The 26681-nt window shown below is 44.5% G+C and overlaps 1 long non-coding RNA gene across 2 annotated transcripts in view; it reads right to left on the minus strand.

Annotated features, from left to right (window-relative positions):
* Window positions 1-26681, minus strand: part of LOC112545499 (uncharacterized) — a 117094-nt gene that overhangs the window by 70053 nt on the left and 20360 nt on the right. For both annotated transcript variants that reach the window (XR_012895965.1, XR_012895962.1), the window contains exon 2: window positions 24886-24994. This is a non-coding gene — a long non-coding RNA (uncharacterized LOC112545499). The remainder of the gene's footprint in view (window positions 1-24885; window positions 24995-26681) is intronic.

Consider the following 26681-nt stretch of genomic DNA (forward strand, 5'->3'; position numbering starts at 1 on the left):
CTGTAATGTTCAGTTATATTGGTACTACTTTTTGTGCACCTCTGCTCCACCTCGTTTTGACCTGCACAGGTTGTAATCTGCTCCACTAGATTTAACAAGGAGGCCTGTTCTTGTAAAAAGCTCCAGACAAACTTTTGCAAATTCCAGGGGTTTAATAAATTCCTTGGCACTTGGAATAATGGGCCAAACATCTGGGTGCTCTCATCTGAGCCAGCTTGAAGCTCAGCTCTGAACTACTTGAGATTAAACCTTCTCGAGCTTGAGATTTGGTTTTGCTGGTGGTTTTTGTTTTGGGAGAACATTTTTTTTTCCCCAGAAGTTAGGGACAAAGACTTGAGAAGTTTGTTTCAGGCCAGTTCTGAAAGTAGAACATGGAGATGGTTATTACATCAAAGGCAACATAATGTACACCAAAAGGGAACAATGTACAAAAGTAGAAAACAACTACAGGTTGGTCCTCCCTGGTCCGACACCCTTGGGACCTGACCGGTCCCATATGAGGGATTTTGCTGGATCAGGGGAGGTCATATCTGCCCCACTCTCCCCCACCGGTCCCCTAGCCCTGCACCCATCAAAGGCCCCACTGACCTGCTGGTCCCCATCCCCCATTGCCAAACTCCTGGCCCCACCAAGAAGCCCTTCAGGGCTCCTAAACACCAATGCTCTATCAGGACTCTCTCTGGTCCTGGAACATCAGTGGCCCTTCTGGACCATGGATGTTGCAAGACAAGAGAGTATCAGTTTACAGATTTTTCATCCAGTACTTGGAAAATTGAATACAATGAAAATAACTGCATTGGGCTAGGAAGGACAGGAGAAGAATAATGGTACTAGCTAATTTGACACATAGATGGTAGGGGCCAAGACCTGGTCCCACTGAAGTCAAAAGGAATTTTGCCTTTGACCTCTATGGGATCAGGATTTCACCCTATATTTAACATATATATCAAGGGGCAAAGTTCAAAACTGTCTCATAGGGCCAGATTTTGAAAAGAGCTCAGACCTCAGAATCAGGACTCCCTTTCATAAACCAAAACAAGTAGTCAGATTTTCAATGGAACTGAGCATCTCGGGGGGGGGGGGGGGGAGGAATCAGCTGTAAGTGTCACAGTGGGAGCTGCTCAGTGCGAAGGACTTTTGTAAATCTCTCCCTTCTTCAGGCACCCACATGGGAGCTAAACTCTTTTGAAACTACTTCTCAATTATGGGCGCTTGGCATTTGAAAATCTGATCCTGAGCTCATCTGAAAAATATGGCCCATCTGGCTTTAGAACCATTAGCTTCATTTTTTTCTCCGGTAAATAAACCATGTTCTCCATATTCCATGTGAGGAAAAGCAATAGTTGGTTTTTTTATTTCCTTACATTTATTTATACATGCATGCACATGACCCTCTCTTGATCTTATCCCTTACCAGCATAAGGGACAGCCTTCTGCTCTTACTGTTATCTATGTAAGCATGGCAGATGCAGTTTCATAAGCTTCCAAATCATCTATGGTTTAGAAAACACATGGGGGCTACGTTCTGCCCTTTGGTACACATGCTTATGCCTTATTTACTTCAATGGGAGTTCCATATGCACATCAAAAGTCTACATTTGGCCTAGAGCACAGTTCTCAAAATGTGGTCTATAACCCACTGGGAGTCTGCAGACAGTGTCTGGTCACACGGTATTAGTGTTCTTTCCTCTCTCCAGTTATTAAGTCCTTTTAAAAGGCTGCAAAAAATACATGAAATATTTTCTTAAATGTTACTTTTCCATTTAAGCAATTGAGGTCAGAGCAGAAGCATGGTCCTGTGAGTAGGACACTTAGGTTCCACTCCTGACTTTGTCACAGACCTGCTGTGTGGTGTTGGACACATCATTGTAACTGGTCTGTGCCTTGGTTTCCCCTTCTATCTTTTGGTGATATATGGAAACATTCCTACTCCCAGGCCTTTACTTAGGGACTGTATTTTAGGCTATGTCTATAATGCGCTGGTTTTGCGCAAGAAATATGAAAATGAGGTGAAGCGTGGAATATCGCTGAGCCTCATTTGCATAATTAATGAGCAGCTGCTTTTTGCGCAAGAAGGTTTTGTGCAAAAAGGAGCCGTCTACACTACTCCTTGCGCAAAACCTCCCTCTTGCACAAGAGCCATTCTTCCGCATTTTTTTTAGGAAGAATGGCTCTTGCATAAGAGGAGGGTTTTGCACAAGAAGGAGCCATGTAGATGGCTCCTTTTTGCACAAAAGCCTCTTGTGCAAAAAGCGGCAGCTCATTAATTATGTAAATGAGGCTCAGTGATATTCCACGCTTTGCCTCATTTGCATATTTCTTGCGCAAAACCAATGCAGTGTAGACATAGCCTAGGTCTGTGTTTGCACATTGCCTTGGCAACTGGTTGGAACCCTTAGGTACTGCTATAATAAAAATAAATAATATTGTAGTTGCCAGAGACATCTTACATGTAAAAGAGTGGTAGGTTTTTCACACAGTCATCAGTGGGAATGGAGATGATATTAACATATGGTCCACACTATGAAAATTCCTGGTCTAGAAGATACAGTTTATGTAGCAAAGGACTTTGGCATGTTAGTTGCGCACGCTCTTCAGTCTATCAGAATCGAGTCTTGGTGGTCACAAAATGAGGTGTGGTGCTTCTGAATTGGCAAAACATTCCTTGCTCCCCGTTTTCTTCAGAAGAGAAGACATTGTGTGTTTGTAGGTCAGGCATTTTATAAGCTTGTCTATTCTCCACAAAAAAAGGCCAACATCCAAATCAGGGCAAATAGTGTCACATGTTCTCACATCAGTGTCAGAAATATTTCCTTTCAATTCTTGTAAGCATTTTAAAGGCTGTCATTTAGTTTCAACTTCTAAAAGCTAACAGACTCCATTTCTTGCAAGTCATCTGCTTCCATGACTCTCTTGATTGATGTGAGTGTGTTTTACTTCCTGGATCCCCTCCCCTTAATTGTCCAGTACTAACCATAAAAGTTACTTGGTTATTGCTGTTCACTATAACTGGTATTTCACCTCAAAATTATCATCTCCTCCATCAACTAGTGTCTTCTGTTTCTCATATTATTTAGATTGTATCTTTGTATGCCTTGTCTTCTCCCTCCATAACTCAGGGCCACTAATCAATTTTCTGAAACCATAATCCATGATCTTAAATACTCTCAATCATGTTGGCAGAGAAGCCAAGGTTTGAATGAACATGGAGACCGAAATGTCTTCTTAACTTGAGTTGATGCTTTAGGGGAAATTGAAGTATATTGGCAGGATAGCATGGGGAAACATGCATTCCACATCTTGTAATTGTTCTGTGGATAAAGGATTTAAAGTCTCCCACGCAGAAGGTATAATTATTTAGTTGTTTTGATCATTTCAGTCCTACATTACACACAGACACTGACATTGTTCCTGCTTTAAGAAGCTTGCCGTCTAAGGAGACAGACAGCACTATGTGCATGAGGAAACACAGAGGATGATGCAAACAAAGGCTCCAATTTTATAATCAGATTAATACAAGTAGGGGTACGTCTACACTACAACGTTAATTTGAACTAACTTAGTTCGAATTAGTTAATTCGAACTAAGCTAATTCGAACTAACGGATCTAGACTAAAAAACTAGTTCGAATTAGGGTTTTGCTAATTCGAACTAGCATGTCTACACATAGTGGACCCTGAACTGGGCTTAAGGATGGCCGGAAGCAGTGCCGGCAGGGCATCAGAGGAGGACTTAGAGCGTGGAGATGCTGCCTCAGGCTAGCCCAGGGCTGCGCTTAAAGGGACCCGATCCCCACCCTGGACAGACAGTTCTCAGGGGTGCCCCACTTGCAAAGCAGTCCTGGCTTGGAGTGCCCGGAGTACCCACACTGGGCACATCACACCACTCGGCCATCAGCCCGGATGCACGTGCCGCAGGCTGCCATCTGGGGAGAGGGGGCAATTGGGGGGCTGCAGGAGAGCTTCCACCCCCAGAAGCCCGCAGAGCCAGCCCAGTCCTCCCCATCGGGGGCTCGTGCCCCAGTCCTCCCTCACCTCCTTCCACTTACCCTTCCCTAGCCCCTCTTCTTGATGTACAAAATAAAGGACACGTGTGTTCAAAAATAGAAACTCTGTTTATTTAACAAAACTCGGGGAAACTGGGAAAAGGAGGTGGGAGAGGAGAAGAGAGAGGGTGGGAGAGGGAAGGGGGAAAACTGGGAGGAGGGAGCTGAAAGGGGGAAGCAAGGGAAAGGAGGGGGTGGGGAAACTGAAGGATCAGGGGTGGGGGTCTCGCCGGGCTGACCTCCTCCCAGTACGGCGAGGGAGGGGGCCTCGGCGTCCCCGGGGGAAAGGGGTGGAGGGTGCGGAGGTTGAGGTGGGGGGTGTGGACATTGAGGAAGAGGTTGTGGGGGTTGAGGAGGGAGAGGTGGAAGGGGGAGCAGGAGTGGGAGGAGGGACAGCAGTTGGGGGGGCAGCAGGTGCAGGACCAGCACGGGGCACCATGCTCTGCAGCAGGAGCTGCAGGTTGGTGCTCAGCCCTCGGAGCTCAGCCAGCAGCTCGTGGCGGACCTGCAGGTCTTCCCTCATCCACGCCTGTAGTGTGCGGTGCACGGCTCGCAGGGCCCCAAGGTGCTGGTCCCAGTATTCCTGCTCCGTGCTGGCGGTCCGAAGCAGGCCGCGGGTGCGGGAGCATGTCCCGGGCGGGGTGGTGCGCCCTGCACGAGCAGCTGGTGCAGCTGTAGAGAAAGAAGAGAAGTGGTCAGTTCTCCCTGGGGACGCAGAGGATGATGCCCAGCCCCCTCCCCAACTCCGCAACGTGAGGGTGACCATGTCCTGCACCGTCACAGCCGCTGTGCTTGTACAGAGGCCATGGTCAGGATGTCTGGCTCTCCCCGGGACTGGGAGCTGCCCCAAGACCGCACCCATGTCCCTGTGCCATGTATAGTGTGGCCGGGGCGGTGGGGGGGAAGGGGAGATGTCCCCTGCCTCCGTGTAGAGGGAACATGTGAAGGGAAATCATCCTGCTGGGTCCTGCCCCGGGGTCGGGAGCATGTCACGTCTCTTTGCACAAGCATGTGCCTATTGGGCAATGGCCCCTGGGTGTCACGCAGCTGGAGCCACCTGCCCAAGGGTGGCATGGCACGTGCTCGCACGTGCACAGGTGTCTGCGTGATCTGTGGAAGGCATGGCCCACGCGCGCGGTCTCTGGTCTCCCTCCCACCTCCCCCCCCGGACTACTTAATTCAAACTACTTACCCGGTACGGTCTCCCTGGATGACCCTGCTGGAACTGCTGGCGGTGGCCCCTCTGGTGCGCCCAGGTCAGGGCCCTCTGGTCCCGGCTCGATGTCCCCTGGGCTGGCACGGACCGCCCCTCCCCCCAATAGTTGGTGGAGGGCAGCGAAATAGGGGCAGGTGGCAGCCCCTGCAGCGGCGCCGCCCCTTGTGGCCCTGGCGTACCCCTGCCGCAGCTGTTTCACCTTAATGCGCACCTGCTCCTGGGTGCGCCTGTGTCCCCTGCTGGCCATGGCGGCTGCTATGCGGCCATAGACGGCCGCATTCCTCCTCCTAGTGCGGAGATCATGGACATTGGGGGCCTGCCCCCAAACCTCAATGAGGTCCATGACCTCCGCACTAGACCAGGAGGCCGCGCGCCGTCTACGGCCCCTGGCTGGCCCCTGGGTGCTTGGGGACTGGGCAGGGGACGTCTCGCTGCCACTGGCTGCCTGGCTCATCATGCAGCCACTGGCTCAGGGGCAGAGACTGCTGGCAGGGCTGGCTGACTCTAGTGCCGTCTGGCCAGAGTCTACCCCTTTAAGGGCCCGGGACTGGGGGAGAGGAGAAGAGTTTTCCTGGTTGTGCCCAGAGAGGCCACCAGGGGGAACCTGGGAAGGGCTAGCCTCCCACTAGTTCGAACTACACAGCCCTTAGTTCGAACTAGCTAGTTCAAACTAGGCTTAATCCTCGTAAAATGAGGTTTATCTAGTTCGAACTAAGCGCTCCGTTAGTTCGAATTAAGTTCGAACTAACGGAGCGCTAGTGTAGTGCCTAGGAAAGTTAGTTTGAACTAACGTCCGTTAGTTCGAACTAACTTTGTAGTGTAGACATACCCCAGATGCCTACACTTTTTGAGACCCACTGAAGACAATGGATGCATGCAACTGCATCCATGCATCCAAATGCAGAATCGAATTCTTAGAACAAATACCTATATCTATATAGAGGTAAGAGATAGCAATTCGGTCACAGTAATGGATAACAGACAGGGTTGTGGTTTATGGTCTTTGTGGGAGGACGGAGTATCATAAATTTACTGTTTTTTAAAATTATTCTTACTCCAATTTCACTTACTATACATGAAAAGAAGAATTAAATTGCTCTTTAGGAATTTGTGAAATAGAGGTTTGACTATCATCTACCTGGGTTAACAGTCATCACACAACTACAAACAGATTTCTGACCTTCAGACAGCCACATAATGTATACATGCCTATAATATAGCTATTTTAGTTGGGGCAGAGATAAATATTTAAATAACATCATACTAAAATAAGAACAGTATTTGTATTTTATAGCTCTATTTTCTAAACAACTCAAAAATGGACGATGCTTGAAATGCTTCATTAATATCTACAACATGCTCAGAGATTCAGATCTGATTGTTAAGTTCCTCCACTCAAGGAGATGTAGATTTTCTTGGCAACATCTGCTGTGTAAAATATTCTGAGATAGAATTTTTTATCATAATTAATAATAGATGAAAATTTCTGTGGTTTTGATGTTCTAAACTCTATGCTGTTTGATTTACAATGTCTTTATAGTTGTTTTTCTAGTAATTCTATGCCTCTTTCTGTTGGTATAAGGCTGGTTGTCTCTTGTTTCCCTAGTGGAGTTGATACAGTACTCTTTTCTTCCTTCTCTTGCTCTCTGCTCTGTAAATATATTTCATAAAGTTCCTCTTTCTTCCTTAATGAGACTGATCTGTAAATTTGTAACTTGCTTTTTAAACTTTGCACAGTAGCATTAGTAATCATCCTACTATTGAAGTTCTGTGTCCATTTTAATAACTGTCTCTGCAATGCATGTTTTAAACTGGATGTGACTGAAAGTGTACCATTAGACTTGGAAAAAAAGCAGGCTGGTGTCACTTACAAAAAAGTTATTGGATCATGCTTGATAATTATTAGCTTAAAAGAAAGTTCAGTATTGGTGCTTTCAGGGTATTATTACTGCATCAGCACTTTTAGCTCCTGTGATAACAGAGGGAGCATGTGTTATAGCTGGATCATTAGCAACTACTATAGCTGTGGTTGCCAAAGTATTTTCAGAATAACCCCCTTGTTTTCTCTCTTTCCTAACTTTTGCAAAGTTTCACCTACCCAGTTCAAATTTTCCAGGCTTCATCTCTGCCTGAAAGTGAATTGTCTTGGAAAATTTGAGTAAATTTTCTCAGCTATTTTGGTGTATGTGGAAAGTCTAACAAGCAAACCAAAAAACAATAATAAAACCAAAAATATTGCAACTTGTCTCCCTTTTGACTTGCGCTACATCTGGAAGTAGAAAGCTGGCAGGGCATTTTCCTCACTTGAGTGCTCCAACGAAAACTAGTTGAAATTTGACTGAGTTAGGAAGCACTAATTGTTGCACTTGGCACAGGAGGGGCAGCAATACCAAAGATGGTTATGCAACAAACTGCCCATCTTCAGAAGGCAGGCTGTGCTCTGGGTGTGCACAGCTTCTTTTTCTTATGGCCTATCTATACAGCAGGGTTATTTCGAAATAACTGGCATTATTTTGAAATAGCAAAGTGAGGAGCTACACAGCAAGCCTGTTATTTTGAAATAATTTTAAAATAACAGGCTTCTTATTCCGCATTCTAAAACCCTCATTTTACGAGGAATAACGCCTATTTTGAAATGGAGTGTATGTAGACAGCACAGTTGAAGTTATTTCGAAATAAGTGGCCTCCAGGGCTTCCCACAGATGCCCTGCTGGACACTCGGTGCCACACTCATCAAAACTCTATAGTCCCCCTTCCCCTGCAGCCCTTAAAGCTGCAGCCACAGAGGAAAGCGCTTGTGGCACTCAGCAGGCCCAGCTCACAACGTGCCACACAGCAGAGCCCTGACAGCTACTGCCGCTGCCGTGGCAGATCTCTGTGCTCCCACCGAGCCCCTCATGGCTACAAGGGAGCAGGCAGCCACCTCCCAAGCCCATGCCTGGGGCTGAAAGAAGAGGGCGCCCTCATGGACTGATGCAGAAATCCTGGAATCCTCCAACATTCAGGATCTCTGCGTCAGATGGCAAAATGCCGATGTCTATGCCTGGATGGCTGACAGCCTGTTCCAGAGGGGGCACAGCTGCACTCTGGACCAGGTCAGAATGAAAATAAAAGAACTCCTCCAGGCCTATCCCAAGGCCAGGGAAAGAAGTTCCCAATCGGGAGCAGCCCCCGAGACCTGCTGCTTCTTCACCCAGCTTGATGGCATCCTGGGAGGGGAAGAGGTCGCCTCCCCTCCCTCATTGTCGACTCCGGCCTGGACACACCTGTCATCAGCTTCCTGGAGGGCATGGCAGTGGAGGACAAGGAGGAGGAGGCCAGCACAGACACCATGTCTGCTAACCTGGAGGTCAGCCTGTCCCTGGAGCCAGTACCCCCCTCACAGGACGTCGCCCAGGTCTTGGATGAGGCCGGGGAAGGACCATCAGCTGAGTTGCATAATTCCCCTGGACACAGGCGGGGGAAGGCAGTGGGTGGTGAGGGGCTGGGTGCTCCTCATCTGGCCTTCTTGGATTGGGGATCACACAACAGCAGGAGTGCCAGTCTGGAGCATACAGCCGCAATGAGGCAGCCATTCAGGAATCTTGCGCTCTTGCTCACAGGGGTTCTGGGGAGGCCAGCCTTACTCCTGACTCAGGTAGGTAGGATGGGGTCATGGAGACACACACAGCAGTGCCGCAAACGACATTCAGGCATTCTCGCACTCTCGGAGCAGCATGTGCTCCCAGCAAGCGTGGTGAGGCGGAGGACACTAGTCCCCTGCCAGGGGAGCCTGCCAGGAGGGCAAGGAGGAGCAAGTGGAGGGAACTCCAGCAGCACCCTCCCTAGCAAGCAGTGTCTGCTGCTCTCACACACCTCCCCTAACACCCTCTCCCCTCTCCAGAGGGTAGGGGTACAAGTCCTCTCCTTCTGGGACACCACCATTGCCAGACTTGTCATGTGCATGGCATGGAGGGAAGCTGAGCCTCCCCATCACCCCTCTCCCACCTGCAGGCTTCTGGCCTGGCTGGCACCATCCCATGCCTGCTTGTCCCCATGGTGACAGGGTAGCAGGCTCCCCATTGAGACTTCTGTGCCACTGCAGAAAACGGCCCGCTGTCTAGGCCACAGATGGCCTTGCTTGAAGCACAACACCCTCATCTGACCTGAGACCTTTCAGTGTCGGCGGAGAAATGAGGGCTGGACTTTAGACACCCTGTCTCCTGGGATGGTTGCCCTTCTCACTTTTCTTCACAGCTGGACCATTTGTGAGTGAGGTGTGAGCCCCACCTGCTGTACCTGCCTCCAGACCTTGCGTGACCTGCAATGGTAATCCAAGAAGACCTTGACAGGCAGGACTGCAGACTGGAGGTAGACCTGGAGCTGCGCTGCAATACCTGGCAGGAGCTGTTGCACCAGGCCCAGAGCATGTGTGCGGCTTACACTGTCATGTTGACTGAATGGTGGCTGCTTTCGTGGCCACTCCCGCCCCAGCTCCCACCCCTCCAGCTTCTCCCCCTAGCCCTCCTGCTTGCCAAGGGCCTCCTTAATCGGTGTTAACTTTTGATGCTAACATTCCAATACACCTCCAAGAGGGTCATCCTGTCCTGGATTGAGTTAATCAATTGTCTTTAGGGGTGATAGCCTCCAGTTTAGGGTTGTCAATCTTCCACTCCTTAATCATGGATCCGGGTTCATGGTTCTTTACATTTCCTCACTCCTCTTCTCTTGACCATCTGGTTTTAACAATGACCTTCCCACATTATCTTTTTCTGATGCATACATTCCTCATACATTCCTCATTCACACAAACAGACTTTTACAGAGACCTTCAAAGGAATACAAACAACGGTGTTTTATATTGAGCAATAAAAAAGTATTGTAAATTAAACCTTACTAAATCTTATAATCAAAGCAGAGAAAGGCGATTCCGAAATAACCCCCTTCCTTCGAATTACCAGTTAAACCATTCCATGAGGTTTAACTGTTAATTCGAAGTAAGGGGTTTATTTCGGAATCGCCCTTCTCTGCCGCATGTAGACGTGGGCAGTTCTTCTGGGCTTGTCAATTTCCAAAATGGCGACCGCCCGGGAACATGCTAATGAAACGTGGGATATTTAAATCCCGGGCTTCATTTGCAATTTCGGTCGCCCTCATTAGCCTCCCTAGTTCGAACTAGGGGGCTAATGTAGACATACCCTTACTTAATAAACCTTAAAATAAAGAAATGTATATTTAACTAAAGGGCCTAATGGTCTGTTCCTGCCTTAACATCAGTACAGACACTGGCAGTCTGTCAGATGCGTTTCTACCAATGCCCCAACGGTGCACAAAAAAGGGTGGCTGGCAGGATGAAATTAAGTCATACATTACTACATTATTAAACCTGAAATATAAATATAAAATCCCACTCCTACAGTTCCACTTGCCAAGGTCCGGGTGGGTGAGGAGGCAACAGTACCTCCCTTTCAACGAGCCAAAGGCGCTTTCCACCACAACGTGGGCTCTGTTGAAACATTCCTTGCTTTGGTCAAGGTGTCCAGTGTAGGGCTTCATAAACCAGGGGAGCAGAGAGTAGGCTGTGTGCCCCATGATACAGCTCAGCATGTCTACTTCCCCATCCCTGATGCCGCAGCTGAGGAAAAATGTGCCAGAATGCAGCTCCTAGTAGAGGCTGGAGTTGCAGAATATGTGGGTGTTGTGCACCTTTCCTGACCACCTGACCTTGATGCTGGTGAACCTACCTCAGTGGTCCACAAGGGCCTTCAGCACAACTGAAATGACCCCTTCCTGTTGATACATTTGGAGGCACAGTGGTTGGGGGCCCAGATGGAGACATGGGTGCTGTCAGTGGCCCCCCTGTAGTTGGAGAAGTCCATGACGGCAAAGCCGGTAATGACGGGGTCCACGTCACCAAAGGATGATAACCCTGCACTGCAGGATGGTGTTTATGATCCTCACCACATGTAGAAGGAGACAAACAGAATCACAGGATTGCCAGGGCCCTCAGGAGGTTCCTGAGCAAAACCCTCCCCTCCCACACACATACCAGGCCCAATCCCAATCAACCTCATTCTCAGCAGGTCTTTGTGAAGGCAGGACTGAAAAACCTTCCAGGGAGGGAGCTTCCCCCACTCCGTAGGGAACCCCATTCCAGCAGTTCACCGCCCTCCTGAAGAGTCTGAAGAGTCTGATTTCTCCTCTTTGTCCTTCCTCCCAGCCACTCAGGCCTGGGGCTCAGGGCAAGCCTGGAGAGCACAGCTGTGGAGTAGGGGCAGTAGGTAGTCTTTAAAGTACAGTGAAGTGCCCATTCAGGGCCTGATTCTGTCCCCTATCCTCACAGTGGGTGAAATATCCCTTTGGGAAAAGGGTGAACAAAGGCCATGCACCTTTTAAAGCCCCCTCACACACTGTTTTGAGGACTGAAGTGGTGACTAAGCCTTGGGCTGGCCCTCTTCACAGGAGTGTTTCACCCCCAGAGTGTGGGCCGTGAATGCAGATCAGAAGGCTCAATGACTCACATTTGTACTCACAGATAGGCGGTGTGCACATTTCATGTGGCAGCAGTAAGGGGTCTGGTGAGAGGCACAACCCCTTCTTGATACAGTGCCTCAAAGCATCAACCCCTCCTTGCAGTTCTGCCTCCTTTGAGGCCCTGTGCACGCCCCCTCTCCCAGGAGTAAGAATGAGGAAGTAGCTGCACTTCCTTCTGCACCAGGAATGGAGTTCTCCTCAAACCTTATATGGATCAAATAAGAAGAGAGCTAGCTCTGTCCTGTCCCATATCAGAGCTAGAAAAAGACAATGGCCCTCAATAAGGCAGAGCCCATGACTCACTGTGTGTGAACTTCATGCGTGATAATGCCTTTTAGTGGTGTTTAACCAAATAGTTCCAGATGATGGAATTGTATTTATTTCTTCTTTTACACTGTATGCTCTTCCTCTTTTCAGGACTTTACACTTTTAAAATAGCTGCTTCTGTCCTTGTTCTATTATCTCTGCAGTATGACTGTTTGTACAAGACTGCTATCAGATTGTCATTTTACACCTCTGTGATTGGATGAATGACTACATGGTTTAGATGTCCAGTTATCAATTTGTACCTATAAAAATGTGTGAGTTTTGTCACTTAAATTGTTCTGCTTCTGTGTTTTTCAACAACATCTCTATATTTGCCTATATTGCAACATGCCATATGGGCGTAGTCATGGCAGTGTGGGTTTTTCTCATATCTGCCTTTTTATTTTTAACACTGTGCTTTCCATAAAATACTTTAGCAAAAGGGACAGGGAAATGTAGTTTAAATATAATAATATTAAAATGATTTACCATTACCATCTTTTTTTCAGTTATAACTTCCTCTAGTGCACAGACACTAATTTCTTCCTTGATAACCGCAGGATTCTTAGTAAATTGGACCTTGTAAAATCTATGCTTGGGTGGTCCTGGATTATCTCTGTAGAACCAGGCTGTTCCCAGTCAGTAAATTTTTTTAACAATTAGGAGAATGCTTACTGAGAAACATGCCTCTTGCAAACTGATGCATTTTTGAACGCTTGCTGGGAAATAATAATTAGACTTACTGTAAACGATGGCATTTTCATTCTCAGACTATAATTATAATTGTCTTGGAAGCCTGAAACCTTTGAGTAAAGCTCAATATTATTTTATTATGTTGTATTTATATACCTACTTTCACCCCGAAGGGATCTCCTAATGCTGCCCAGAATTGTGGCCACAGCCTTGAAATTAAGACTGTTTTGTGGTCCTCCTGACTAAGATCTTCCCATGTAGGTCCACACACATATACCAATGCCCAATTAATATTTCATGACAATGGCGGCTGTGCATGAAGAAGAGGAGACTAGAGAATAAAAATTCAACAAAAGTGTTTGATAACGATATGAAGCATTGCTGAATATGTGACAACCCATATTACTTAACAACACCAGGGCCAAGCAGATTGCATTGCTAGAACTCAGGTCTCAACATCTGTAGTAACAGTTGAACAAGGCTGGGATGGTTATATGACTGCCCCCATCATAGTTAGTACCACACAAAAGCACATCTAACAGAGGCAATTAAATATGACAGACAAGGATATGGCCTCACCCTTTCAGGATGGGAAAATGCACCCATACCTTTGTGTGAATGTGGTGAGAGAATCTTCATTTTGCATCTGAACAAAATAGTCTAATAGTCCTAGCAATGATGTGTTCAACAAAGCTTGACTAAAGTAACCTGCAAAAGAAGAGTTTTAAAATATATTCAACTTTCCCTAAACTGGCAGACCTAACTCATTAATTCCACAAACTTTTCCCCATCCTTTCAAAGGCACAGAAATCTGATTGTCTTTCCCTTCTTCATACAGTATTGCTCAAACAATTAGAGAATAGAAACAGTACCTTGTAACTCAAGTGACTGATCATATAGCAGTTAGAAGGAATACACATACAGCAACCTCTGTGTGAGCAATCCAGAGGATGAAACTGATTATGGATTAATGGATTAATGGAATAATTTTGAATAATGAACACCTCTGTAAAAATGTTAAGTCTGTTTACAGAAACTGGATACATTTGAGTAAAAATGAATATATTAATCACTCTGACTAGTTCACTCACCGCAAAATACAATTACCTGTGAGACAGAACACAACTACTACTACTAACCAGTATCAGAGCAACAAAACAGCTGAGGACAAGAATTAAAGAATACTAAAAGAATTTAGCCAGAATGGTGGCATTAACTATTTTCTTGTCAAAGGGCTATGAGATATTTTATAGCCACAAATGATCCGAGCCCTAATATTATCTTTGTAAGTTTAAATGCCCATCAATAGGGTATCCATTAACATCATTTGCTTACCAACAACATTTGCTCAGAATTGATTCAGAGGGCAGGTTGACATTTAGGGCCATGTCTACACTACAAATAAGATCAAAATAGCTGCAGTCAATCTTCCGGGGTTCGAATTAGTGGGTCTAGGGAAGACACACTAATTCAAATTGAGAGAGTGCCCCTGTCAATGCCATTAGTCCTGCTTCTATGAGAAGTAAGGGAAGTCGAAGGGAGACTTCCTGCAGTGTGGATAGTGCCAAAATTTGAGTTAAGCTACTTTGACTTAAGCTACAAAATTAACGTAGTTGCATAGCTTAATTCTAACTTATCCCCTAGAGCAGACCAAGGGCATAGAGTTATCAGGTGAATTATTTTGGAGGTGCCCTATCCAAGTCCTAGCCAGATTCCAAAATGCCCAGCTTATGAGATCAGATGAGAATCTAACCTGAGGTAACGTGACTTATCACCTAATTATAGTCACCCTTATTAAGAATGTAGGCTATGTGCATTTAGGAGAACTTTTTAGATTCATATCATTGTACAGATTCTGTGGATTCATAGCATTCCAACAGCAAAGGATATGAAAATATACATCCACAAAAGATTGTTTCCAATAAACAAAAATGCATTTATTTTTATTTGCCCTGTTCTCATGTTACTCAGAGTGGAATGCATTTTACAAGAAATATATATTTATTGTATATTTTTATTAACTAGAAGACTTACCCAGTGTTGCTCAGGTCCTTTGAGGCAGGGGGTTGGCAGTGTAGGGGGTGCAGGAATCAGGGCTGGGGCTTGGGAATGTGGTGGACTCAGGGCAGGAAGCTCTGGGCATGGGGGCTGAAGGAATAAGAGCTGGATGTTGAGGAGGGGCTCAGAGCAGGGCACTAGGGATATGGGGAGGTGCGTGAGTTAGGGTTGAGGAGTGAGAAGGGGCTCAGGACAGGAGGTGGGCGTGCAGGAATCAGGGCAGAGGATTAAGAGGAGGAGCTCAGGGAATCCCAGGGGTATGAGAGTTCAGGAGAGGGAGTGAGGGGCTCAGGGAAGGGGACAGGGGTGGTCATCAGTTTTTCCCCTAGGAGGGGGAGCACACACCCTGCCACAGGCTTCTTCCTGGGGGAGGGAGGCTGTGCACCCTGGCTGCCGATTTCTTCCCAGGGCAGCTTGGGATGTGGGGGCACCCTGCCTGCTGACACTCTCTAGGCCCAGCCTAGGCAGGGGAGGCATACAGGCTGTCCTCCAGTGCTCCCCGGGGCTGGCCTGGGGTGACAGGTTGTGCCATGCTGGCATGGACTCACAGATGGACGGACAGACAGACAGATGTACATTTCCTTTGTATAGGTAGAGGGGGCTGTCACAGGGCAGACTCACCACCACAGTGCTTCATGCCAGTAGCCCTGGGAATTAGCTCATTAGCTTGCAGGGTGCCTCCTTCTGGCTGGTGTTTCCCCGGATCCACAATCCATTCCCCAGTGTCGGACCCGCACTGCTCCCAGACCATGGTGTTCTCTTCAGGACAGTGCTCTCTGGCAGTGCCCACTCCAATGTCTTTCAGTCTCCTTCCGGGGCATGTGTGTGTTTATCAGTCTCTGCACTCTGGGGTCCTCCCCTCCCAGGGAATCCCCAATTAACCCTGTACCCACCTTGCCTCAGTGACCCACTGCCAGTCTTCATCTAGCCCCTGCCTCAGGAGCACTGCTCTGTCTTGGGAATCCTCTCACCTTAGCAGATAGGTCCCTCCTGCTCCCCAGCTAGAGCAAGAGTGTCTCTCTCCGCTTCTCCCCCCCTCTGGGCCCTAATTGGCAGGATCTGCCTCAGCTGCGGGCTTTGCTGACAGCCCTCTCCCAGGGCTGGATTTTACCTTTAAGGGGCCAGTGAGGGGAGATATCCTGTCACAGGAGCTCACTCTATACAGGCTCTGTCCATCTTCCAGCCTAGCCAGGGGCAGGACCTCTAGGGTTGCCAGATGGTTTAACCAAAAATACCGAACCCCCCCGCCCCCCAAAAATTCTGTTGAGAAAAAAAGGGGGGAGACCAAAGTTGTTGAGCAAAAAAAAAAACCCAACCCCAAGAGTTAAGCAAAAAAAAGTAAAACTTTTTTTTAAAAAACCCAGCATGGCCCCTTTAAGAAATGCCTTTGAGGCTTTTTGGCTTTAACAGGCTGCTGGTGGCCATCTTGTTTTCCTGCTCCGAGCCAGAAGGCAGCTCCCCTGCAGAACCAGGTAAGTGGTGGGTGGGGGAGCGGTTGCTGAGTGTGTGTAGGGTTGCCAAGTGTCCAGTATTTTCACCTCCTGACAGGGAAAAAAAATCAGAAAATACCAGACATTTTAAGTGTCCGGTATTTTCTGAATTTTTTTTTTACCGGACAGGAGGTGAAAATACTGGACTGTCCGGGTCAATACCAGACACCTGGCAACCCTAAAGACATCATGGGGAATAGGAAGAGTGTGGGGGTGGAGGGGAGGAAAGGACCAGCAGGGCACAGGCCCCATCTGCCCATACAGTAATCCCCCACTGATTATCGCTGCTTATCACAAAGGTGCACTGTGATAGTAGGGCTCACCTTCTTGGTCTCTCCTAAGTATAAAAACTTATAATTGGGAATGAACTATTTAATCTCAATGGTTAAATATAGTTAAATCTCCTGGTTAAATATTCTGACACTATAAATATGAAGATAACTTTGTTGTCAGCTATGCTGCTCAACAAAGCTGTGTAATCCCAATGAAGTAAGTAAAGCCATTTGCTTCCCATACCCCAGTGAACAGAAGACCTTAGCAGGGAGGAGTACATCCAGTCAATCAGTTCAATCAGTTTGTGCTACTTCTATGATACTCTTCATGCATAATGATCACAAGGAGCTTCACTTAAACAAACTTCAAACACGTACTAAACTACAACAGAGGGAAGGCAGAATAAAACAAACTAGTCTTCAAAACTAAGGCTTAAAAATGCCAAGGGCCCTATTAACTATAAAAAGGGTACAGCATCTCTCTCATGCTTTCAAGCACGTACATACAGAGAGAGAAAATATATATGTACATGAAAAAAAGCCAGAAATTAGCAATCCATGCTGCCGAAGAGAGATTGTGCACTTCACCCTTGATTGACAAAGAAAATTTGACTTGCAAGGACCCACATATGAAGATTTGAGCCCCCCTAAGGCCAACACTCAGATTAACATAGATACCAGGGATAGCCAGGGAAACAAAAACCCATCTGGACGATAAAATCATTACATAGTACAGAATCCTATATCTTAGTGCAAGACCTTACACATACAGATAGAAAGACACAGCATTCCATATGCTTATAAAGACTGTAAAGATGTGAAATACAAATTAGCGGAAATTGCCAGGAATCTTATCTCCAGCTCAGTAGCAAATTTAAAGTCTGCAACTGCTGTCAATTTTACATCGTAGTGGGTTAACATTTTGTTAATGTGTTGATGGGGGAAAGTAACAATAAGACTTAATAGGGGTTGGGTGGGGGGAGGGAACAACACCATAACAATAGATAAATAGTCTTCTCACAAATAAATGACAATGGTATATGCTCAGGGCCCAGGCTCAAGTGACTGGTCGGCCCATGCTGGGACCTAATAGATCAATAAGCTGCAGCAAGGGTGATTTAGGTTTCACATTAGGAAAAACTTCCTGTCAGGGTGGTTAAACATGAATAAATCACCTAGGGAGGTTGTGGACTCTCCATCACTGGAGATATTTAAGAGCAGGTTAGATAGACACCAATCTGGGATGATCTAGATGATGTTTGGTACTGTCATGAGAGCAGGGGACTGGACTTGATGACATCTCAAGGTCCCTTCCAGTTCTAGTGTTCTATGATTCCATGATTTTATGAAAAAATTCCTTCATAGAAAATGTTAATCCAGTTAATAGCAACTGCCAGTTTTTAAAGCCAGAAAAAACCGTTTATGTCATTTAGACTATCCTTTGCATGGCCATGGGCCATCACATTTCACTTAGTAATTCCGCATCAAATCTAATGATGTATAGCTGAACCTAAGCATATCTGTAGAAAGACACCTATCTTGATTTAAAGACTTCATGTGATGGAGAAACCAGCACTGCTTTTTGGTAAACTGTTCAATGATCAATCACCCTCACTGTTCAAATATGCCTCTGAATTAACAACTCAACAAAATGAAATGTAGTTATTTGAAAACCCTGCTTAGGAATCTGGAGGGAAAAATCATCAGGACATTGCACAATAGAGTTCTAGTGTGAGGGGAAATAGACGAATCATAAAAACGTAGGACTGGAAGGGATCTCCAGAGGTCATCACGTCCAGCCTCATCGCTGAGGCAGGACCAGGTAAACTTTGTCCATCTCAGACAGATGTTCATTCAACCTGTTCTTTAAAATCTCCAGTAATGGTGAGTCCACAATCTTCCTTGGGAGCCTTTTCCAGAACTTAACTACCCCTATAACTAGATAGTTTTTTCCTAATCTCTAACCTAAATCTCCCTTGCTGCAGATTAAGCCTATTACATCTTATTCTACCGTCTGTGCACCATCCACTTTTGGACTCTTGAAACAGAAAAACAGGAGTACAGTATGAAAGGATCTGTAGTAGGAAATCCAGAGCTAAGATGCCTTGGGATATCTTGAAAGTGAAATGTTTGTTGCTTTGAATTCCCATAATGGGAAGAGAATGAAAACATGTTTTGAACATAAGCTCTCTTTGTTCCCATCACATCATATGAACACAATTTGGAAAAGTATTGCTTCGTGGTTATTAAAAACCATGATAAAAATGAAATATTTTCTCACACTGCAACTATACAGTTGACAATTGTTTGCTCATTCCTGAAGCCAAACAGGCAGACTCAGTGACATAATGCTTTAATGGGGTGTCTACTTGTTCTTAGGCAGAAGACATAGTGTACTTTATTATGACTGAAGTTACATTAAACAAGACATGCCCAATGATTTTAAACTAATGAACAATTTGGGGACTTGTGTCATGCCTTTGGCAAACACTGGCTATCAGTGAGAGGCAACTACTGAGGTATATGTGAAGGGTGAAAAGGAGCATATTTCCCCAAAGACTTCCCTAACAAATTATGTCTCCCTTTCCATGAAACTTGGTTGAAAATCAGCAATGTTAACTTTTCCCAACTTTTATATATTTTAAATAAGGTTACACCCCACAGCCAAACCCAGAACTGAAAACAACAAAATGAGAGGTGGTAATGCAGAACCCAGTCTTCTGACATCCAGGAAGTTGCAGAATATGTGTACCAGTCATGTGGAGTCAGTTTCAGTATCAGAGCTGCTTTTGCTCTTTTAATCTACTTGGGAATGGATGTAAAACATAGACATTAGAGATGGAAAAGAAGACTTATTACCCTGTCAAGCCAGGGAAGAATATAGTCCCGAAGACAGAAGGCACATCAGATAAGAAACGTGTACCTTGTTTGATAAATAAACAAAACAAAGCCTTAGAAAAACTGGTAAAAGTAACTCTGTGGCCTCAGTAATAATGAAAGCCACAGTTTACCTAATGATTTGTATACTCATTTTATTCACTGAGAGTTTTATAGAACTTGTCAGGTATTTCTGATTAATTTTTTTCATTAGAAACTGCCAGTTTGTCAAAACTGAAACTGTTCATGTGACAGGGTCAGTTTCAATGCATTTTATTTACCTTTTCTTTTTGAAAAAATAAAGGCTTGCAATTGTCAAAACATCCCATTTAACATTTCCAAACTGAAAAGTTCCATTATTCAGTTCAAAACAACCTTTCGTTTTTGATATTTAAGTTAATGATAGTAAAAACAAAAAGTAAAAAATGGTCAATACATTTAGAAATTATGAGAATACAATGTTTCAACTGCTCTGATCTGAGTAATTATTTTTCCAGATTTTCTGCTTGTGAAAATTTCTTAAATTTGACTTTTTGTCTTTTTTTGGGCAAGAGTTTTTTTTTTTTTTTTTTCAAAATCTTTAAAATACTCACGGAATGGAAAAACTTTAGTCTTTGAGTGTTAATAGCTAAGCAGTATTCTGGCTTGTTTGTTTACAGTTTAAGTATTGTTTCTGCTGTTTATCATTCCTTTATGCAGAACTAGTCCAATTTCTACCAGAAAGATTTCAGAACTAGAAAGTGAGGCATTCTAACTGAAGCTAACATTATCAATCATAGAAAATATCTGCTGTGAAATTTGCTTGGTTTTTATCCATTCCTTCACAGCAAATCAATCCATTTGCCTCCTGGTAAAATTGGCATGTTCATAGCCTTAAGCTTTAAATGGGAGACTTTGGTTTTCTGGAGGCTTTTCTTTATAAGGAGGAATCTGGCACCAGTTTTTGGAGTGTGTGCTGTCTCCACATAGGAAAATAGTTTTCTGCCCCTTGCCTGTAGTCTTTACTTCTGGGAAATTTTATTGGGAAGCCAAGAATAATACATTTGCATGATTGGGAGCAATGTATAATCCTAAGGAGTCAGTGAACACACAAAACTGGAAAGCAACATTCATAGAATCATAGAGCTGGAAGTGACCTCAGGAGGTCATCGAGTCCAGCCCCCTACCCAAAACAGGACCAACCCCAACTAAAACATCTCCGCCAGGGCTTTGTCAACCCCGGACTTAAAAACCTTTAGGGATGGAGATTCCACCACCTCCCTAAGTAACCCATTCCAGGGCTTCACCACCTTCCTAGTGAAATAGTTTCCCCTAATATCCAACCTAGAGCTCCCCCCACTGCAACTTGAGATCATTGCTCCTCATTCTGCCCTCTGTCACTACTGAGAACAGCCTCTCTCCATCCTCTTTGTTACTCTCTTTCAAGGAGTTAAAGGATGCTATTATTAGGGGGTAGGAAAACCAAAAATGGAAAGCTGTAAAAAAAAAGGCTGGTTGTACGAACAGAATACTGTAAAAATCACTGAATAGTTCCCCATTCCGTTCAGGTTAATTCACAAACCACACAAGTTACTTAAAAATGCTGAGTATTTTTGAGGCAAACACCTCAGTGTAAGCGTTCAAATGCTGGCCAGCTTGTAGATGATGGAGGCAGTTCCACAAATAAAGGGATCCTAGTCATGGGACAGGAGCTAAGGCACACAAAGCAGTAATAGCTTGTTGGTATAATTCACAACAAACCATATTAGACGTTAATACTTCATCCTGCTGATGTTTAGTGTTAAGTTGTAATTTTTATTTTGATGATATGAAGACCAGGACTTTAACAGGATTCAAAAAAGAATGAGATAAATTCATGGAGGTTAGGTCCATCCATACTTATTAACCAGGATGGGTAAGAATGGTGTCCCCAGCCTCTGTTTGTCAGGGGCTGAAAATGGATGACAGGAGAGAGATCACTTGATGATTGACTGTTCTGTTCATTCCCTCTGTGGTATCGGGCATTGGCCACTGTTAGAAGACAGGAAACTGGGCTAGATGGACCTTTAGTCTGACTCAGTATGGCCATTCATATGTTCTTATTTTTATTTATTATCTTTGTGCTGAGGATGTCTGATTGACCAAAATATAGGCATCTGAAATAATTTCCACCAAACATATGGGGAGGGGAGACAGGCAGGAAGCTGGAAGAAATGAGAGAAGAGGAATACCAAGTTTAATCACTTCAAGGTCTACTCACTGGATCTTGTAATTAGACCTTGAATCTGATCTTTACCTACTAGAGTGCTCATTCACATGTGTATGTATACATCATGATCAAATTACATCTTACCCTTCTTTCTCATAAGTTTCTTGTAATAGTGTTGTGAATAAAAACATCTTGCTACTGGCACAAATTGTGCAAGTAAAATTTTGTAAAGCAAAATATTAGTGGCATTCACATAATGATGAGAGGCAATGGTTTGTTTTCACAGGTTGCTCTGGCCAGATCCAGGCACAGTAAGGGTGCATCTACACTGCACTCTTACCTCGAAATAACCTACACAACTTGAGCTGTGCAAATTGCGTAGCCACGAGGCGTACAGATAGTTCGGAATAATTACGTAGTTCGAACTATCTAGCCCGTGCTGCGTGTAGCCGCGCGGCACGGGGTTCGAACAAGCCGGCTTTTAAAAATGGCAGAGCTGGCTTTATGCTAATGAAGCCCGGGAAATTCAAATCACGGGCTTCATTAGCAAGTTTGGTATGCATACATTACCCCCCTAGTTCGAACTAGGGGGGTAGTGTAGACATACCCTATCTCAGGATACCGGAAGTATCCCAAAATAGTGCCGTTGTCTAGACGCACCCTGAGAGAAGATGTTGGCTCTGCCAATGCATCTTAATCTTACAACTTGCAAAAAAGATCTATTATTCTTCTAGCCCTGTGCTGTCAGTCATGGTGAACTGTGACAAGCAGTGCAGCCGTTAGTGATGTGGACAAAAGTCCACCAGAGACCAACTCATTTGCACTTGTGACCTAATACAAATTTGAAATTCTAGTCTCCAGAGGTAAAAGGTTAATGGAATAACCCAGTTTTTCCACCTAGATCGCTGTTGCATAAGACTATTTTAATTATTACTATTATTTATTGATTTATAAGTCACCTTTGACATGTAACAAAGGGTGCTGTACAATCAAATTGTGTAACATAGAACAGAATTAAAATAGTCAGAGAAAAGGAAGAGTTTAAGTTTTGTCTTAAAAGAGGTGTAATGGTAACATGGAAAGGCATTCCCCCAGCTTGGAGACAAATGCAAGACAATCCTGGATATTTCATTCAATGCAGATAATAACAATCAACTGTAGTACTGTAAAGCAAAACCCAGAAACCTTAAAAACACACGCTAAGTTACACAGATGTGAAGAGACGGCAATATGAGGACTCTGAAAAACAAAGAACAAATCTCTTAATTCTCACCCATAATTTAAATGATGAAGCACAGGTGAGCCCCAGCTATGAAGTTCAGATTTGGATCCAATCTTCTTTGTGGTTTAAAAGAGATGTAGATCCAGTGTTTTAATTCAGATACATTTTACTCAGATTGACCTTAAATGTTGAGTACAGATCCAGATCCACACCTTCCCCAAGTTACGCTGGGTTTGGCTGTATCTGCTGTTTCAGAGGTACATGTGTGAGTGCCTAAATAAGGGTGCAATGGGAGCTTTAAGGAGTGAAAATCATTATGCCCACTGATGCATTCTGAATAAATTACCAGTAGGTGATGGAGGATAGTGTTCTGCAAAAAACAAGTGAATCTGCCACAATGTGGGACTTGCTATTATGGTCCCTAGCATTTGCTACCTTGTAAACAGTAAGTGCTCATGCAGCTCAGTATGCAACCACTACAGGTTACCAGCTTCCACGCTCACTGCTAAGGCTACATTTGATGCTTCTCTAATGCAGCCTCAAGCCAGTAACTTCAAAAGAGCACATCAAAGCTTCTAGTCACAACAGAAAGAGTAGGGAGCTGGGTGGCACTTTTTTTCTCCTCCCTAGTGAATATGAAACTCTAGGGGGCTTCCCAAAAGACATGTGAGTGATTAAATAAAATAAAATTCTGCTGTGTATCCTGTGGAAAGGAGGGTAAAGCACCATGGAGCCAGATGGAAGAAGAAATGAAAATTCCTCTTTATTAATATGTCTCCTTGATGGCCTGCTATGCTGCAATGGGGGAAGGGGGAGAAGGTTGAAGGAGGATGGAGGAGAATAAAAGAGTTTCATCTTTGTTTCATTGGGTCTTTTTTAAATCCAAGTCACAAAAGCTTAAAATGATGAAATGAGCATGTGTAGTCTGACTGAGATAGGAGACAGGCAATTAATGAAACTCTGGGCCATAATATCAGCTGCCTGCTGAGTTCTGCGATTGAATTAAAACTATCATAAGAATAATGCAAGGACTTGCCCTTGTCCTGCTTGTCTATGTGTTTATTTAATTTTCTGTCCAACTGACTCTCAAATAAATTGGAAACAGCTGCCATTTTTTTTGATTCAGTAGCTCCATTACCCCCCAATGACATCATTCTGGGCACGCTCACTAACAATAGGTCATTATGCAGCAATTACTTTATTGATTTATGGAAGTTTTTAAGCTACACCAGGAACATTCACATTCAAGGGGGAAAAAAGGAATTCTCCTTCTGTGCTCTTGCAAAGAAGTAAGTTGCTGTACCAGGGTTAGGATAATATTACTAGCACAAAATTGGAAGTTAAATTACAAAAGAAGAAGGCGGAAACCTATTTATTATAACATTTTGAAGCAAAAAAAAATTTTTTTCAAAGAAGATCCTGTTGTGAACAGCTGTCTAAGAACCATAATTTTATGTAGTAATTAGAGAGATGATGCAAGTAAAACTGCTACGTAATAAGATGGCTGTAATAGTATGTAGCATTTGCTAAAATCCATCATAATGAAAGCTCTGATGCATGAGCTCTTTGAGCTAGCACATAACAGATTTAAGAATTATTACCACATGGAAGCATTTTCTTTCTTCTGTTTCTATCAATATAATAGATTTGCCAGCATTTATACATTATACACAATGTTCAAATAATATACAAACATAGTATTGAGATGATTTGATTAATAATGGCCTTTCAGGTTTTAATCACACTTTCTGTTTGAAAACATGGGATTTTACACAAGATTGATCTACATTGCTAATTAAGACAAATTACCACTTTGTGTTCTAGCAAACTTCCATTCAGTCAACAATAGTGCTGCACTAAATAAAGTAGTATTGTGCAATTAGGTACATTAGGGGAGTTTTGCACTTCAGTGAAAGAGGATGGATGCCAGAATATATTGATCATTGGTCTGTTTTAGAGTAGTAACCTCTGTGATTTTATGCAAAGACTAGAACTGGTTGAATACCTGCAAAAATCAGGGTCGTGCACTTTGTCCACTCCAGGAAAACTTCAGGAACCAATGGATGTAGTTCAATTAGGCTGCAACTTTATTCACTTAAAATATCTGGGAGTACCTGGAAATAAATTGTACAGTATAGGTCATCATAATTTCCTTGCTTCCATATAATCCAACCCCAACTTAGTTCCAATCATCCCATTGCTGAGACCCCACTCATCATCATCATCAACAACCATGGGCTCAGCGCCCGTTGGTGTCCAGTGCCTCCCTCACTATTTCCTTCCATCTTTCCCTGTCCAGCGCAGAGTGCCTTAGTTTCTGTAGACTAGCTCCGCACCAATCTACTATATCATCTGCCCATTCTCTTTGGAGTCTGTCTCTCCTATTCCGACCATCCATTATGTCGAATACCGGGGTCTTAACTTTTTGCTCATCGTTCATTCTTCAGATACGTCCAAATAGCTGTATCTTCTGTTGTATAATCTTCTGCAGTAGGTTCTCTTTCAGCTGTATCTTCCTATATAATTCCTTGTTAAATCATTTCCTTGTTTCCATATAATCCCATCCCAATTTAATTCCATTCATCCCATTGCTGGGACCCCACTGCCTTCCCTCGTAAGAGGGCTGAAAGAGGCTAAAGAAGGAAGAGAGGGTTGACATCTTGCTGTACCAAATAAAGGCACCCCCTGCCCTCTGCACAACAGCTTTCCTAAGGGATGTTTTCCTTCAAATCTTTTTACCCAATAACCATATCTTTTCATACCAGACACCTGCCAAAATGGTGCTTACTAAATATTGATATTAGAACCTTAACACAGTGGAAAAGAACCCCATCCTGCATCATCCAATCATGCAGCGGAGAGAAAAATTCCTTCTTAGCTCCCAAGGAGAAAAGGTAACTAACAATGCTTACAGTGGATCATGAAGGGTGCTTTCTTAGCTACTAAGGCCAAGTCTACAGCAGACCTGGAAGGTTGGCTTAAGGTATGCAACTCCAGCAGTGTGGAACACATAGCTAGAGTCAGCTTACCTTAAACTGAGTGTGACGGTGACCACACAGCAGGAGGCTGACAGGAGCAAATGCTCCCCTCAGCTTCCCTCCTTGCAATTACGAGGAGTATAGGTGCTTGCTGGAGCTGCCCTCAGTGTTCAATTTATGGGTCTAAATCAAACCCGCTAAATCGAATGTTGATTTCCAGTGCGGTGAGTGTAGATGTGCCTTAAGGATGAGATGGTGGTTGCTGCCAGCCCATTCATAGTAACAGAGAGTTTCTACATTACTGCCTAGGATATAAATAACCCCATCCCCTTCCGGTTAGCTGGAAGGGCAATGTTCTTTTCCCTGATGCTTACATGGCCCAATTCTAACAAAGGGGGCAGCAGCTAAAGGGAGGGCCGTAACCCTTGCTATGACCTGCACATTAAAGATAGCTACATTATTCAGTGGCATCACTCCCATTGATGACTAGAGATTATGAAGTAGGGATGTAAAAGTATCACTGTTTAAATGGACAACCAATAAGCCTGGGCTTATCCGTTACTGTTAATATGCAGGCTCCTGACCCACCTGGCTCTGGGAATAAATGATCCAGCAGCCAGTAGTGCAGGCGGCTCCCTGAGAGCAGAGCGGCAGACAGGAGATGGTGTGTGCTGGGAGCTGTCTTAAAAGCCGGCTTCCAGCACACAACAGATCCCAGGGAGCTGGCAGCCACCCCGTCCTGTGGCTGCATGTAATTGTGTAACTGCTGAGCGTTACATGGTTACACAATTATCCACTTTTTAACATCCCTATTATGAAGCTT

The sequence above is a fragment of the Pelodiscus sinensis genome, chromosome 1 (genome assembly GCF_049634645.1).
Source record: "Pelodiscus sinensis isolate JC-2024 chromosome 1, ASM4963464v1, whole genome shotgun sequence".
NCBI classification, from domain to species: domain Eukaryota; kingdom Metazoa; phylum Chordata; order Testudines; family Trionychidae; genus Pelodiscus; species Pelodiscus sinensis.